General features: G+C 38.8%; 1 protein-coding gene across 2 annotated transcripts in view; it reads right to left on the bottom strand.

The window, feature by feature from the left end:
• The window catches only part of LOC133260431 (uncharacterized), a 149,830-nt gene that overhangs the window by 65,425 nt on the left and 65,663 nt on the right, over positions 1–18,742 (bottom strand). The gene's annotated exons all lie outside the window — the stretch shown is intronic.

Below are 18,742 nucleotides of genomic sequence, written 5' to 3'. Positions count from 1 at the left end.
CAATCTAAACAAAATGAAAAGTCAGAGAAATATTCAGCAGGTAAAGGAATATGATAAATGCCCACCAAACCAAACAAAAGAGGATGAGATAGGGAGTCTACCTGAAAAAGAATTCAGAATGATAGTAAAGATGATCCAAAATCTTGAAAACAAAATGGAGCTACAGATAAATAGACTAGAGACAAGGATTGAGAAGATGCAAGAAATGTTTCACAAGGACCTATAAGAAATAAAAAAGAGTCAATCAATAATAAATAATGCAATACCTGAGATGAAAAGCACTCTGGAAGGAAGCAACAGCAGAATAACTGAGGCAGAAGATATGATAAGTGAAGTGGAAGACAGAATGGTTGAAATAAATGAAGCAGAGACGAAAAAAGAACTAAAAGAAATAAGGACAATCACAGAGACCTCTGGGACAATGTTAAACACCCCAACATTCAAATCATAGGAGTCCCAGAAGAAGACAAAAAGAAAGGGCATGAGAAAATACTTCAGGAGATAATAGTTGAAAATTTCCCTAAAATGGGGAAGGAAATAGTCTCCCGAGTCCAAGAAACCCAGAGAGTTCCAAACAGGATAAACCCAAGGTGAAACACCCCAAGACACATATTAGTCAAATTAATGAAGATCAAATACAAAGAGCAAATATTAAAAGCAGCCAGGGAAAAACAATAACACACAAGGGGATTCTCATAAGGATAACAGCTGATCTTTCAATAGAAACTCTTCAGGCCAGGAGGGAATGGCAGGACATACTTAAAGTGATGAAAGAGGAAAACCTACAACCCAGATTACTATACCCAGCAAGGATCTCATTCAAATATGAAGGAGAAATCAAAAGCTTTACAGACAAGCAAAAGCTGAGAGAATTCAGCACCACCAAACCAGCTCTTCAACAAATGCTAAAGAATCTTCTCTAGAATGGAAACACAGAAAAGGTTTATAAACTCGAACACAAAACAACAAAGAAAATGGCAATGGAATCATTAGTTCAGTTCAGTTCAGTCGCTCAGTCATGTCCGACTCTTTGCAACCCCATGATTTGCAGCACACCAGGCCTCCCTGTCCATCACCAACTCCCGGAGTTCACCCAGACTCACATCCATCGAGTCAGTGATGCCATCCAGCCATCTCATCCTCTGTCGTCCCCTTCTCCTCCCGCCCCCAATCCCTCCCAGCATCAGAGTCTTTTCCAATGAGTCAACTCTTCGCATGAGGTGGCCAAAGTACTGGAGTTTCAGCTTTAGCATCATTCCTTCCAAAGAAATCCTGGGGCTGATCTCCTTCAGAATGGACGGGTTGGATCTCCTTACAGTCCAAGGGACTCTCAAGAGTCTTCTCCAACACCACAGTTCAAAAACATCAATTTTTTGGTGCTCAGCCTTCTTCACAGTCCAACTCTCACATCCATACATGGATGTGAAGTCCATACATCTCATTTCATGGCTGCAGTCACCCTCTGCAGTGACTTTGGAGCCCAGAAAAATAAAGTCTGACACTGTTTCCACTGTTGCCCTATCTATTTCCCATAAAGTGATGGGACCAGATGCCATGATCTTCGTTTTCTGAATGTTGAGCTTTAAGCCAACTTTTTCAGTCTCCACTTTCACTTTCATCAATAGGCTTTTTAGTTCCTCTTCACTTTCTGCCATAAGGGTGGTATCATCTGCATATCTGAGGTTATTGATATTTCTCCCGGCAATCTTGATTCCAGCTTGTGCTTCTTCCAGCCCAGCGTTTCTCATGATGTACTCTGCATATAAGTTAAATAAGCAGGGTGACAATATACAGCCTTGACGTACTCCTTTTCCTATTTGGAACCAATCTGTTCTTCCATGTCATAGAAAAAAATGAAAATGAAAAAGCAACAACCCAAAACCTATGGGATTCAGTAAAAGCAGTGAAATACAAGCTTATCTCAAGGAACAAGAGAGAAATCAAATAAATAACCTAACTTTACACCTAAATCAACTAGAAAAAGAAGAAATGAAACACCCCAGGGTTAGTAGAAGGAAAGAAATCATAAAAATTATGGCAGAAATAAATGAAAAAGTAACAAAGGAGAGTATAGCAAAAAGCAACAAAACTAAAATCTGGTTCTTTGAGAAGATATATAAAATAGGCAAACCATTAGCCAGACTCATCAAGAAACAAAGGGAGAAAAATCAAATCAACAAAATTAGAAATGAAAATGAAGAAATCACAACAGACAACAGAGAAATGCAAAGGATCATAAGAGACTACAATCAGCAACTATATGACAATAAAATGGACTCTTGGAAGAAATGGACTAATTCTTAGAAAAGTATAACCTTCCAAAACTGAACAAGGAAGAAATAGAAAATCTTAACAGACCCATCACAAGCACAGAAACAAATCAAAAATCTTCCAATAAACAAAAGCCCAGGACCAAATGGCTTCACAGCTGAATTCTACTAAAAATTTAGAGAAGAGCTAACACCTATCCTACTCAAACTCTTCCAGAAAATTGCAGAGGAAGGTAAACTTCCAAACTCATTCCATGAGGCCACCATCACCCTAATACCAAAACCTGACAAAGATGCCACGCAAAAGAAGAAAACTACAGGCCAATATCACTGATGAACATAGATGCAAAAATCCTTAACAAAATTCTAGCAATCAGAATACAACAACACATTAAAAAGATCATACATCATGACCAAGTGGGCTTTATCCCAGGGATGCAAGGATTCTTCAATATCCGCAAATCAATCAATGTAATACACCCCATTAACAAATTGAAAAATAAAAGCCATATGATTATCTCAATAGATGCAGAGAAAGCCTTTGACAAAATTCAACATCCATTTATGATAAAAACCCTCCAGAAAGCAGGAATAGAAGGAATATACCTCAATATAATAAAAGCTATATATGACAAACGCACAGCAAACATTATCCTCAATGGTGAAAAATTGAAAGCATTTCCCCTAAAGTCAGGAACAAGACAAGGGTGCCCACTCTCACCACTACTATTCAATATAGTTTTGGAAGTTTTAGCCACAGCAATCAGAGCACAAAAAGAAATAAAAGGAATCCAAATTGAAAAAGAAGAAGTAAAACTCTCACTGTTTGCAGATGACATGATCGTCTACATAGAAAACCCTAAAGACTCCACCAGAAAATTACTAGAGCTAATCAATGAATATAGTAAAGTTGCAGGATATAAAATCAACACACAGAAATCCCTTGCATACCTATACACTAATAATGAAAAAATAGAGAAATTAAGGAAACAATTTCATTCACCATTGCAACAAAAAGAATAAAATACTGAGGAATATATCTACCTAAAAAACTAAAGACCTATATATAGAAAACTATAAAACACTGGTGAAAGAAATCAAAGAGGACACTAATAGATGGAGAAATATACCATGTTCATGGATCAGAAGAATCAATATAGTGAAAATGAGTATACTACCCAAAGCAATTTATAGATTCAATGCAATCCCTATCAAGCTACCAATGGTATTCTTCACAGAGCCTGAACAAATAATTTTACAATTTGTATTGAAATGCAAAAAAACCTCGAAGAGCCAAAGCAATCTTGAGAAAAAAGAATGGAACCAGAGGAATCAACCTGCCTGACTTCAGGCTCTACTACAAAGCCACAGTCATCAAGACAGTAGGGTACTGGCACAAAGACAGAAATATAGATCAACGGAACAAAATAGAAAGCCCAAAGATAAATCCACGCACCTGTGGCCACCTTATCTTTGACAAAGGAGGCAAGAATATACAATGGAGAAAAGACAATCTCTTTAACAAGTGGTGCTGGGAAAACTGGTCAACCACTTGTAAAAAAAATGAAACTAGAACACTTTCTAACACCATACACAAAAATAAACTCAAAATGGATTAAAGATCTAAACCTAAGACCAGAAACTATAAAACTCCTAGAGGAGAACATAGGCAAAACACTCTCCGACATACATCACAGCAGGATCCTCAATGACCCACCTCCCAGAATATTGGAAATAAAAGCAAAAATAAACAAATGGAACCTAATTAAACTTAAAAGCTTCTGCACAACAAAGGAAACTCTAAGCAAGGTGAAAAGACAGCCTTCAGAATGGGAGAAAATAATAGCAAATGAAGCAACTGACAAACAACTAATCTCAAAAATATACAAGCAATTCCTACAGCTCAATTCCAGAAAAATAAATGACCCAATCAAAAAATGGGCCAAAGAACTAAATAGACATTTCTCCAAAGAAGACATACAGATGGCTAACAAACACATGAAAAGATGCTCAATGTCACTCATTATCACAGAAATGCAAATCAAAACCACTATGTGGTACCATTCCAAGCCAGTCAGAATTGCTGCGATTCAAAAGTCTACAAACAATAAATGCTGGAGAGGGCGTGGAGAAAAGGGAACCCTCTTATACTGTTGGTGGGAATGCAAACTAGTACAGCCACTATGGAGAACAGTGTGGAGACTCCTTAAAAAAACTGGAAATAGAACTGCCATATGACCCAGCAATCCCATTACTGGGCATACACGCTGAGGAAACCAGAATTGAAAGAGACACATGTACCCCATGTTCATCGCAGCACTGTTTATAATAGCCAGGACATGTAAGCAACCTAGATGTCCATCAGCAGAGGAATGGATAAGAAAGCTGTGGTACATATACACAATGGAGTATTACTCAGCCATTAAAAAGAATTCACTTGAATCAGTTCTAATGAGATGGATGAAACTGGAGCCTATTATACAGAGTGAAGTAAGCCAGAAAGAAAACACCAATACAGTATACTAACACATATATATGGAATTTAGAAAGATGGTAACAATAACCCTGTATACGAGACAGCAAAGGAGACACTGATGTATAGAACATTCTTATGGACTCCGTGGGAGAGGGAGAGGGTTGGAAGATTTGGGAGAATGGCATTGAAACATGTATACTATCATGTATGAAACGAGTCGCCAGTCCAGGTTCGATGCACGATACTGGATGCTTGGGGCTGGTGCACTGGGACGACCCAGAGGGATGGTATGGGGAGGGAGGAGGGAGGAGGGTTCAGGATGGGGAACACATGTATACCTGTGGTGGATTCATTTCGATATTTGGCAAAACCTATACAATATTGTAAAGTTTAAAAATAAAATAAAACTTAAAAAAAAGAAAGCTGTGGTACATATACACAATGGAATATTACTCAGCTATTAAAAAGAATGCATTTGAATCAGTTCTAATGAGGTGGATGAAACTGGAGCCTATTATACAAAGTGAAATAAGTCAAAGGAAAAACACCAACACAGTATATTAACACATATATATGGAGTTTAGAAAGATGGTTATGATGACCATCTATGCAAGACAGCAAAAGAGACACAGAGATAAAGAACAGACTTTTGGATTCTGTGGGAGAAGGTGAGGGTGGGATGATTTGAGAGAATAACATTAAAACATGTATATTACCATATATGAAATAGACACCAGTTCAGGTTCAGTGCATGAGACAGGGAGCTCGGGGCTGGTGCACTGGGATGACCCTAAGGAATGGGATGGGAATGGAGGTAGGAGGTGAGGTTCAGGATAGTGGACACATGTACACCCGTGGCTGATTCATGTCAATGTATAGAAAAATACTACAATATTGTAAAGTAATTAGCCTCCAATTAAAATAAATTAATTAAAATTTTTAAAGGTATTCATACTACTCATGAATACATATAGTGTGATTTGAAGTGGTCTTGGACTCAGTTCAGTTCAGTCACTCAGTCATATCCAACTCTTTGTAACCCCACAGACTGCAACACACCATGCTTCCCTGTCCATTACCAACTCCCAGACCTTGCTCAAACTCATGTCCATCGAGTCAGTGACGCCATCCAACCATTTCATCCTCTGTCATCCCCCTCTCCTCCTGCCTTCAATCTTTCTCAGCATCAGGGTCTTTTCCAGTGAGTCAGTTTTTCAATCAGGTGGCCAAAGTATTGGAGTTTCAGCTTCAACATCAGTCCTTCCAATGAACATTCAGGACTGATTTCCTTTAGGATGGACTGGCGGGATCTCCTTGCTGTCCAAGGGACTCTCAAGAGTCTTCTCCAACACCACAGTTCAAAAGCATCAATTCTTTGGCACTCAGCTTTCTTTATAGTCCAACTCTCACATCCATACATGACTACTGGAAAAACCATATCTTTGACTAGAGACCTTTGTTGGCAAAGTAATGTCTCTGCTTTTTAATACATTATCTAGGCTGGTCATGGCTTATCTTCCAAGGAGCAAGCGTCTTTTCATTTCATGGCTGCAGTCACCATCTGCAGTGATTTTGGAGCCCCCAAAAATAAAGTCAGCCACTGTTTCCACTGTATCCCCATCTATTTGCCATGAAGTGATGGGACCAGATGCCATGATCTTAGTTTTCTGAATGGTGAGGGTTTTATTTATTTATTTTAATTGGAGGCTAATTACTTTACAATATTGTATTGGTTTCGCCATACATTGACATGAATCTGCCATGGGTGTACATGTGTTCCCCATCCTGAACACCCCTCCCACCTCCCTCCCCATACCATCCCTCTGGGTCATCCTAGTGCACCAGCCCCAAGCATCCTGTATCATGCATCAAACCTGGACTGGGGATTCATTTCACATATGATAATATACATGTTTCAATGCCATTCTCCCAAATCATCCCACCCTCGCCCACTCCCACAGAGTCCATAAGACTGTTCTATACATCTGTGTCTCTTTTGCTGTCTTGCATACAGAGTTATTGTTACAATCTTTCTAAATTTCATATACATATGTTAGTATACTGTATTGGTGTTTTTCTTTCTGGCTTACTTAACTCTATAATAGGCTCCAGTTTCATCCACCTCATTAGAACTGATTCAAATGTATTTTTTTAATGGCTGAGTAATACTCCATTGTGTATATGTACCACAGCTTTCTTTATCCATTCGTCTGCTGATGGACATCTTGGTTGCTTCCATGTCTGGCTATTATAAACAGTGCTGGGATGAACATTGGGGTACACGTGTCTCTTTCAATTCTGGTTTCCTCAGTGTGTATGCCCAGTAGTGGGATTGCTGGGTCATAAGGCAGTTCTATTTCGAGTTTTTTAAGGAGTCTCCACACTGTTCTCCATAGTGGCTGTACTAGTTTGCATTCCCACCAACAGTGTAAGAGGGTTCCCTTTTCTCCACACCCTCTCCAGCATTTATTGTTTGTAGACTTTTGGATCGCAGCCATTCTGACTGGCATGAGATGGTACCTCACTGTGGTTTTGATTTGCAAGGCTATGGTTTTTCCTGTGGTCATGTATGAATGTGAGAGTTGGACTGTGAAGAAGGCTGAGTGCCAAAGAATTGATGCTTTTGAACTGTAGTGTTGGAGAAGACTCTTGAAAGTCCCTTGGACTGCAAGGAGATCCAACCAGTCCATTCTGAAGGAGATCAGCCCTGGGATTTCTTTGGAAGGAATGATGCTAAAGCTGAAACTCCAGTACTTTGGCCACCTCATGCCAAGAGTTGACTCATTGGAAAAGACTCTGATGTTGGGAGGGATTGGGGGCAGGAGGAGAAGGGGATGACAGAGGATGAGATGGCTGAATGGGATCACTGACTCGATGGATGTGAGTCCGAGTGAACTCTGGGAGTTGGTGATGGACAGGGAGGCCTGGTGTGCTGTGATTCATTGGGTTGCAAAGAGTCGGACACAACTGAGCGACTGATCTGATCTGATAATGAGTGACGTTGAGCATCTTTTCATGTGTTTGTTAGCCATCTGTATGTCTTCTTTGGAGAAATGTCTATTTAGTTCTTTGGCCCATTTTTCGATTGGGTCATTTATTTTTCTGGAATTGAGCTGCAGGAGTTGCTTGTATATTTTTGAGATTAATTCTTTGCCAGTTGCTTCATTTGTTATTATTTTCTCCCATTCTGAAGGCTGTCTTTTCACCTTGCTTATAGTTTCCTTCATTGTGCAAAAGCTTTTAAGTTTAATTAGGTCTCATTTGTTTATTTTTGCTTTTATTTCCAATATTCTGGGAGGTGGGTCATAGAGGATCCTGCTGTGATTTATGTCGAAGAGTGTTTTGCCTATGTTATCCTCTAACAGTTTTATTGTTTCTGGTCTTATGTTTAGATCTTTAATCCATTTTGAGTTTATTTTTGTGTATGGTGTTAGAAAGTGTTCTAGTTTCATTTTTTTTACAAGTGGTTGACCAGTTTTCCCAGCACCACTTGTTAAAGAGATTGTCTTTTCTCCATTGTATATTCTTGCCTCCTTTGTCAAAGATAAGGTGGCCACAGGTGCGTGGATTTATCTTTGGGCTTTCTATTTTGTTCCGTTGATCTATATTTCTGTCTTTGTGCCAGTACCCTACTGTCTTGATGACTGTGGCTTTGTAGTAGAGCCTGAAGTCAGGCAGGTTGATTCCTCTGGTTCCATTCTTTTTTCTCAAGATTGCTTTGGCTCTTCGAGGTTTTTTGCATTTCAATACAAATTGTAAAATTATTTGTTCAGGCTCTGTGAAGAATACCATTGGTAGCTTGATAGGGATTGCATTGAATCTATAAATTGCTTTGGGTAGTATACTCATTTTCACTATATTGATTCTTCCGATCCATGAACATGGTATATTTCTCCATCTATTAGTGTCCTCTTTGATTTCTTTCACCAGTGTTTTATAGTTTTCTATATATAGGTCTTTAGTTTTTTAGGTAGATATATTCCTCAGTATTTTATTCTTTTTGTTGCAATGGTGAATGAAATTGTTTCCTTAATTTCTCTATTTTTTCATTATTAGTGTATAGGTATGCAAGGGATTTCTGTGTGTTGATTTTATATCCTGCAACTTTACTATATTCATTGATTAGCTCTAGTAATTTTCTGGTGGAGTCTTTAGGGTTTTCTATGTAGACGATCATGTCATCTGCAAACAGTGAGAGTTTTACTTCTTCTTTTTCAATTTGGATTCCTTTTATTTCTTTTTGTGCTCTGATTGCTGTGGCTAAAACTTCCAAAACTATATTGAATAGTAGTGGTGAGAGTGGGCACCCTTGTCTTGTTCCTGACTTTAGGGGAAATGCTTTCAATTTTTCACCATTGAGGATAATGTTTGCTGTGCGTTTGTCATATATAGCTTTTATTATATTGAGGTATATTCCTTCTATTCCTGCTTTCTGGAGGGTTTTTATCATAAATGGATGTTGAATTTTGTCAAAGGCTTTCTCTGCATCTATTGAGATAATCATATGGCTTTTATTTTTCAATTTGTTAATGGGGTGTATTACATTGATTGATTTGCGGATATTGAAGAATCCTTGCATCCCTGGGATAAAGCCCACTTGGTCATGATGTATGATCTTTTTAATGTGTTGTTGTATTCTGATTGCTAGAATTTTGTTAAGGATTTTTGCATCTATGTTCATCAGTGATATTGGCCTGTAGTTTTCTTTTTTTGTGGCATCTTTGTCAGGTTTTGGTATTAGGGTGATGGTGGCCTCATGGAATGAGTTCGGAAGTTTACCTTCCTCTGCAATTTTCTGGAAGAGTTTGAGTAGGATAGGTGTTAGCTCTTCTCTAAATTTTTAGTAGAATTCAGCTGTGAAGCCGTCTGGACCTGGGCTTTTGTTTGCTGGAAGATTTCTGATTACAGTTTCAATTTCTGTGCTTGTGATGGGTCTGTTAAGATTTTCTATTTCTTCCTGGTTCAGTGTTGGAAACTTGTACTTTTCTAAGAGTTTGCCCATTTCTTCCAAGATTGTCCATTTTATTGGCATATAATTGCTGATAGTAGTCTCTTATGATCCTTTGTATTTCTGTGTTGTCTGTTGTGATCTCTCCATTTTCATTTCTAATTTTATTGATTTGATTTTTCTCCCTTTGTTTCTTGATGAGTCTGGCTAATGGTTTGTCAATTTTATTTATTCTCTCAAAGAACCAGCTTTTGGCTTTGTTGATTTTTGCTATGGTCTCTTTTGTTTCTTTTGCATTTATTTCTGCCCTAATTTTAAAGATTTCTTTCCTTCTACTAACCTGGGGTTATTCATTTCTTCCTTTTCTACTTGCATTATGTGTAGAGTTAGGTTATTTATTTGACTTTTTTCTTGTTTCTTGAGGTATGCCTGTATTGCTATGAACCTTCCCCTTAGCACTGCTTTTACAGTGTCCCACAGGTTTTGGGTTGTTGTTTTCATTTTCATTTGTTTCTATGCATATTTTGATTTCTTTCTTGATTTCTTCTGTGATTTATTGGTTATTCAGCAGCGTGTTGTTCAGCCTCTATATGTTGGAATTTTTAATAGTTTTTCTCCTGTAATTAAGATCTAATCTTACTACATTGTGGTCAGAAAAGATGCTTGGAATGATTTCAATTTTTTTTTTAATTTACCAAGGCTAGATTTATGGCCCAAGATGTGATATATCCTGGAGAAAGTTCCGTGTACACTTGAGAAAAAGGTGAAATTCATTGTTTTGGGATGAAATGTCCTATAGATAGCAATTAGGTCTAACTGGTCTATTGTATCATTTAAAGTTTGTGTTTCCCTGTTAACTTTCTGTTTAGTTGATCTATCTATAGGTATAAGTGGGGTATTAAAGTCTCCCACTATTATTGTGTTATTGTTAATTTCCCCTTCATACTTGTTAGCATTTGTCTTACATATTGCGGTGCTCCTATGTTGGGTGCATATATATTTATAATTGTTATATCTTCTTCTTGGATTGATCCTTTGATCATTATGTAGTGTCCTTCTTTGTCTCTTTTCACAGCCTTTGTATTAAAGTCTATTTTATCTGATATGAGTATTGCTACTCCTGCTTTCTTTTGGTCTCTATTTGTATGGAATATCTTTTTCCAGCCCTTCACTTTCAGTCTGTATGTGTCCCTTGTTTTGAGGTGGGTCTCTTGTAGACAACATATATAGGGGTCTTGTTTTTGTATCCATTCAGCCAGTCTGTCTTTTGGTTGGGGCATTCAACCCATTTACATTTAATGTAATTATTGATAAGTATGATCCCGTTGCCATTTATTTTGTTGTTTTGGGTTCAAGTTTATACACTCTTTCTGTGTTTCCTATCTAGAGAAGATCCTTTAGCATTTGTTGGAGAGCTGGTTTGGTGGTACTGAATTCTCTCAGGTTTTGCTTGTCTGTAAAGCTTTTTATTTCTCCTTCATATTTGAATGAGATCCTTGCTGGGTACAGTAATCTGGGCTGTAGGTTATTTTCTTTCATCACTTTAAGTATGTCTTGCCATTCCCTCCTGGCCTGAAGAGTTTCTATTGAAAGATCAGCTGTTATCCTTATGGGAATCCCCTTGTGTGTTATTTGTTGTTTTTCCCTTGCTGCTTTTAATATTTGTTCTTTGTGTTTGATCTTTGTTAATTTGATTAATATGTGTCTTGAGGTGTTTTGCCTTGGGTTCATCCTGTTTGGGACTCTCTGGGTTTCTTGAACTTGGGTGATTATTTCCTTCCCCATTTTAGGGAAGTTTTCAACTATTATTGCCTCAAATATTTTCTCATGCTCTTTCTTTTTGTCTTCTTCTTCTGGGACTCCTATGATTTGAATGTTGGGGTGTTTAACATTGTCCCAGAGGTCTCTGAGACTGTCCTCATTTCTTTTAATTCATTTTTCTTTTTTCCTCTCTGTTTCATTTATTTTTACCATTCTATTTTCTACCTCATGTATCCTATCTTCTGCCTCCACTATTCTACTATTGGTTCCCTCCAGAGTGTTTTTGATCTCATTTATTGCATTGTTCATTATATATTGACTCTTTTTTATTTCTTCTAGGTCCTTGTTAAAACTTTCTTGCATCTTCTCAATCCTTTATCTATAGCTCCATTTTGTTTTCAAGATTTTGGATCATTTTCACTATCATTATTCGGAATTCTTTATCAGATAGATTCCCTATCTCTACCTCTTTTGTTTGGTTTGGTGGGCATTTATCCTGTTCCTTTACCTGCTCTGTATTTCTCTGCCTCTTCATCTTATTTATGTTGCTGTGTTTGGGGTGGCCTTTCCATATTCTGGCAGTTTGTCAAGTTCTCTTTATTGTGGAGTTTCCTCAGTGGGTGGGGTTGGACAGGTGGCTTGTCAAGGTTTCCTGGTTAGGGAAGCTTGTGTTGGTATTCTGGTGGGTGGAGCTGGATTTCTTCTCTCTGGAGTGCAATGAAGTGTCCAGTAATGAGTTACGAGATGTCAGTGGGTTTGGAGTGACTTTGGGCAGCCTCTATATTGAAGCTCAGGGCTATGTTCCTGTGTTGCTGGAGAATTTGTGTGGTATGTCTTGCTCTGGAACTTGTTGGCCCTTGGGTGGTGCTTGGTTTCAGTGTAGATATGGAGGCATTTGATGAGCTCCTATCAATTAATGTTCCCTGGAGTCAGGAGTTCTCTGGTGTTCTCAGGATTTGGACTTAAACCTCCTGCCTCTGGTTTTCAGTCTTATTCTTACAGTAGCCTCAAGACTTCTCCATCTATACTTCACTTTCAGATAGTTCCTTGATCCGGCTTATACTTCTCAAGATCTATAGGCCCCTTCCTATGTAGTCAGTGCTAACTACAGGGTTTTAATCTATTGCACCTGTCACTTCCAAGGCGGTTTCCTGTTTGTTTTAGCTTCCTATGTTTGCTGGTCTCTTCAGTGTCTAATTTCCGCCCTGACACAAGGGGGCAGTGGTAGACACTTTTTTAGGCTCCCTTGTTCAGTCTTGCTGTGGGGAGGGAGGTTCAATGCAAACAAATATCACTGGTGTCTGTGGGGAGTCCTCACAGTGTCTCAGTCACACTGGGTTTGCCCCCACTCACGGCGTGTGTGCTTTCCCTGTCTACACTGCTTAGGCTCTAGGTTGCTCTGCCGGGAACTGTCTGAGCCCTGAGTTGTATGCACTTCCCAGGTCTAAGCAACTCGGGTTCAGGCACTCGGGTAGTCCTCAAAGGCGCAGACTGGGTTGGGCCTGCATTTTGTGCCCTTCCCAGGTCCGAACAGCTCAGGTGACCAGGTGTTTGGCGAGCACGGTCGCTGCAATTTATCGCCTCTCCCATCCCTGCCACTTGGTTTTCTGGGTGTACAACCGGTGCACCTTCTCAGGTGGATGTTGACCGTCCAGAATCCCAAGAAGTCTTGGTTCGCAACAAAGCCTGCTTGCAGTTTGTTAGATGCTGCCTCTCTGGGGCTGCAATTGCCCCCTTCCGGCTCTGGCTGCCCTTCCTGTCTGTGTCTGGCAGGGGATGGGCCGGTCTGCAGCCAGCTAGCTCTGCTCAGTCAGTACTTTTGTTCTGTGAGCAGGCCTGGTGGTGTCTCAGGTTAGGGCTTTTCGCAAGGTAGCTATCCCACAGTCTGGTTTGCTATCTCAAGTAAGTTCCCTCAGATTGCCCTCAGGGGCATTCAGGCCTGGTCCTTACTCTAAGCAATGCAGCCTGCACCTCTCTGCCCAGCCCCCACTTGCTAGTGGCGGGTACAGGCGTCTGCACTGCTTCTCCACTGGGAGTTACCGTTGGGCACGTAATCTGTGGGGTTTAATTACTTATTTATTTTTCCTCCCAGTTATGTTGCCCTCTGAGGTTCCAAGGCTCGCCACAGACTTGGCAGTGAGAGTGTTTCCTGGTATTTGGAAACTTCTCTCTTTTTAAAGACTCCCTTCCCAGGATGGAGCTCCATCCCTACCTCTTTTGCCTCTCTATCTTTATCTTTTATCTTTATATCTTTATCTTTTATATTTTTTCCTACCTCCTTTTGAAAACAATGGGCTGCTTTTCTGGGTGCCTGATGTCTGCCAGCATTCAGAAGTTGTTTTGTGGAATTTACTCAGCGTTCAAATGTTCTTTTGATGAATTTGTGGGGGAGAAAGTGGTCTGCCCATCCTATTCCTCCACCATCCTAGGACCACCCCCAATGGTGAGTTTTAAAACAACTTTTTCACTCTCCTCTTTCACTTTCATCAAGAGGCTCTTTAGTTCTTCTTTGCTTTCTGCCATAAGGGTGGTGTCATCTGCATATCTGAGGTTATTGATATTTCTCCCAGCAATCTTGATTCCAACCTGTGCTTCATCCAGCCTGGCATTTCGCATGATGTACTCTGCATATAAGTTAAATAAACAGGGTGACAATATACAGTCTTGATGTACTCCTTTCTTGATTTGGAATCAGTCTGTTTTTCTATATCTGGTTCTAACTGTTGCTTCTTGACCTGCATACAGATTTCTCAGGAGGCAGGTAAGGTGGTCTGGTATTCCCATCTCTTTAAGAATGTTCCACAGTTTCTTGTGAGTCACACAGTCAAAGGCTTTGGTGTAGTCATAAAGCAGGTGTTTTTCTGGAACTCTCTTACTTTTTCAGTGATCCAATGGATGTTGGCAATTTGATCTCTGGTTCCTCTGTCTTTTCCAAATCCAGCTTGTATCTGGAAGTTCACAGTTCACCTACTGTTGAAGCCTGGCTTGGAGGATTTTAGCATTACTTTGCTAGCATGTGAGGTGAGTGCAATTGTGCAGTAGTTTAAACACTCTTTGGCATTGCTCTTCTTTGGGACTGGAATGAAAATTGAACTTTTCCAGTCCTGATGCCACTGCTGAGTATTCCAAATTTGCTGGCATATTGAGTGCAGCACTTTCACAGCATCATCTTTAAGACCTGAAATAGCTCAACTAGAATCCCATCACCTCCACTAACTTTGTTTGTAGTGATGCTTCCTAAGGCCCACTTGACTTTGCATTCCAAGGTGTCTGGCTCTAGGCGAGTGATCACACCAATGTGATTATCTGGATCATGAAGATCTTTTTTGTATAGTTCTTCTGTGTATTCTTGCCACCTCTTAATATATTTTGCTTCTTTTAGGTCCACACCATTTCTGTCCTTTATCGTAACCATCTGTGCATGAAATATTCCCTTGGTATCTCTAATTTTCTTGAAGAGATCTCTAGTCTTTCCCATTCTATTGTTTTCCTCTATTTCTTTGCATTGCCCACTGAGGAAGGCTTTCTTATCTCTCCTTGCTATTCTTTGGAACTCTGCATTCAAAGTTCAAAAGGTATATTTTTCCTTTTCTCCTTTGCCTTTAGCTTTTCTTCTTTTCTCAGCTATTTGTAAGGCCTCCTCAGACTCCTCAGACAATCATTTTGCCTTTTGCCAGTTCTTTTTCTTGGGGATGGTCTTGATCACTGTCTCCTGTACAATGTAACGAACCTCCATCCATAGTTCTTCAGGCACTCTGTCTATCAGATCTAATCCCTTGAATTTATTTGTCACTTGCACTGCATAATCCTAAGGGATTTTATTTAGGTCATACCTGAATGGTCTAGAGGTTTTCCCTACTTTCTTCAATTTAAGTCTGAATTTTGCAATAAGGAGTTCATGATCTGAGCCATAGTCAGCTCCCGATAGACCAATTCATAGTCAGCTCCCGGTCCTGATTCATACTACTCATGAAAACATGTAATGTGATTTGAAGTGGTCTTGGATTAGCTGTAAATGTATATTTGTAAGCTCTAGGGCAACCACTAAATAAATTTTTTTTTTAAGTGTCACAGATATGCTAAAAAAAAAAAAAAACAGAAATAGAATGAGCTTCTCAATTGAATGTTCACTTGAAGTCACAAAAGACAGAAAAAGAGTAAAAGATAAAAATAGGAATAAAGAATAAGAGTAACAAAAACAGTAGCAAATACAGTAGATATTAATCTGATTATATCAATAACCACTTTGAACATCATGATTTTAAAAAACCAGTTAAACAACAGAGATTGTCAGAGTGGATCCAAAAATAAGACTCAACTATATGTTGTTTGGGCTTCCCAGGTAGCGCTAGTGGTAAAGGACCCACCTGCCAATGTAGGAGATGTAAGAGATGTGGGTTTGATCCTGGGTCAGGAAGATCCCCTGTAGGAGGACATGGGAACCCACTCCAGTATTCTTGCCTAGAGAATCCCAAGGACAGAGGAGCCTGGTAGGCTACAGTCCATGAGGTCACACAGAGATGGACATGACTGAAGCAACTTAGTATACACACACATATGTTGTCTACAAGAAAACCAGTTTAAAAGTAAATATACACATAAATTAAAAGTAAATTGATGGAGAAAATATAGCCTGCTAACACTAATCTAAAGAAAACAGGAGTAGTTGTATTAATTTCAAATACAGCACATGTCAAACAGGAAAGACTATCAGGAATAGAGCATTTCATAATAATAAAAGGGTCGATTCCCCAAGAAGACATGATAATCCTTAATGTTACAATAGATAGTGACAATCCTAACAGAGCATCAAGCTATATAAGGTAAAACTGATAGAACTGCAGGGAGAAAGAGATATGTCCACTACCATACTGGAGCCTTCAACACTTCTCTCTCAGAAATGGACAGATCCCATGGGCAGAAAATGAGTAAGGACATAGGTGAACCCAATAACACTACTGATCAATAGTTTATAATACACATCAATAGATTATTTCATACAATAACAGCAGAATACACACTCTTCCCAAGCTCACACAGGAGAGTCACCAGGATAGACCTCAGTCTGGGCCATAAAACACACCTAACAAACTTAGAACAGAAATCATACATTGTCTGCTCTCAGACCACAGTGGAATTAAAACTAGAAATCAATAACAGAAAGATAACTAGAATATCCCATAACATATGGAGACTAAATAACACACTTCTAAATAACACATGGGTAAGAAGAACTCTCAGGAGAAATTTTTAAATGTTCTGAACTAAGTGAAAATGAAAATACAACTTATCAAAATTTGTGGGATGCAGAAAAAACCAATGCTTACAGAAAATTATAGCATTAAATGCATACATTAGAAAAAAATCTAAAATTAATCATATAAGTTTTGGAAACTAGAAAAAGAAGAACAAATTAAATCCAAAGGAAGCAAGAAGAAAAGAAATAAGATTTGGAGCAGAAATCAATGAAACTGAAAACAGTAAATCAATAGAAAAAAAATCAATGAAACCAAAAGCTGGTTCTTTGAAAAGATCGATAAAATTGATAAGCCTCAATCCAGGCTAACTAAGCAAAAAAAGAGAGAGGACACAAGTTACAAATATTAGAAATGAAACAGGGAGAACCACTACAGATCCTGTGGAAGTTTTAAATGATAATAAAAGAACATCATGGAAAATTCTATTTCCACAAATTTGATAACCTAGATGAAGTGAAACAATTCCTTGAAAAACACAATCTGCCCAAACTCTCACAAGGAGAAACAGAATTTCAGCTTTGTAAGATGAAAGAGTTCTAGAGATCTGTTGCACAATGTGAATATACTTACCAAAATGTACATTTTCAAATGTTTAAGACAGTAAATTTAATGTTATGCATTTGTTACCACAATAAATAATATATATGCATAGTATATTGATACATATGTATGTATATATATATCAATCCCTGGGTCAGGAAGATCCCCTGGAGAAGTAAATGGCAATCCAGTATTCTTGCCTGAAGAATCCCATGGAAAGAGGAGCTTAGCAGGCTATAGTCCATAAGGTCACGCAGAGTAAGACACAACTGAAGCAACTCAGCACACACACAACAATTACTGTAGGGAAGGCAAGGGAAACCAGTATGTATTTGCAGAATATGCCTCCTTTGAGCAATTTTACAATTAAAATGAGAGATGAAGAAGCAGACATGACCTCTGCATCATTACTAACAGTGGGTAGGACAGGGCACCTGGCAAATGTCTCCCCCGCCAGGTGAATTGTGGGCTGATGACGAAGAGTGTTGAGAAGAATACTCAAAAGTGCTGAGGGAAAGGCTTATGAACGGTGAGAACAAGGCTCACACAGGCTTTCACTTTTCAGCAAACAGAACTATTCGTATCTTTTCAAAAATATTTTAACTTCAGAAACTTAACAAAGGGTTCATTACACCATATTTAAAAACCACAAAGGAATTATCAGTCTCTGCAAATTTTTCAGCGACTCATGCTCCTTATTAAGTTACACAAGTTATTATGTGAAAAGTGTTACTTACTCAGTCATGTCCAACTCTTTGCAACCCCGTGGGCTGGAACCCACCAAACATCTCTGTCCATAGAATTTTCCTGGCAAGAATACTGGAGCGAGTTGCCATTTCCTTCTCCAGGGGATCTTTCTGACCCAGGGATCAAACCCAAGTCTCCCACATTGCAGACAGATTCTTCACTGTCTGACCACCAGGGAAATCCAAGTTATTATATACCTAAACCTAATATTAGCTTCTATGACATTGTGGAGCTCTTCTTCAACTTCACATAATACTTATTATCATTTATTTCTTTAGAAAATTAAGATATCATATTTTTAATAGAAAATGTTCTGAACTGGAGAAAAATCTGTTTTTATCAATTGCCCATCTAATAATTCTCTTAAACCCTTTTCCTGTTCTCCTCCAAAGCAGAAGCCAGCAGACACAACAGCAAACATATATTATGGACAGAATCACCCTGAATTCATGTGGCCATGAGCAGTGACTGTCAAACTCTAAACACATCCTATTTCTCATCCACATTTACACAAGTCCTGATCACACCCCTGCTTTTGGCCAAATGCTCAGAAAGTCATTGAGCCGTCCTGTTTTTATTTCCAAATCAAATAAATAAATTTTCAAAAATAAGGCTGAGCCTGATAAGCAAAACATACATTGACTTGTAGTTTTCAGCCCAGGAATAACTTCATTGGACATTCAATTCTCTCATGACCTTCTAAGAATAAATATTCTTTTTTTGATTAAGAGGCATTTCAGCT

This window comes from Bos javanicus, chromosome 14, assembly GCF_032452875.1.
Source record: "Bos javanicus breed banteng chromosome 14, ARS-OSU_banteng_1.0, whole genome shotgun sequence".
In the NCBI taxonomy this organism is placed as follows: domain Eukaryota; kingdom Metazoa; phylum Chordata; class Mammalia; order Artiodactyla; family Bovidae; genus Bos; species Bos javanicus.
This window is presented reverse-complemented; position numbering and strand designations above follow the sequence as displayed.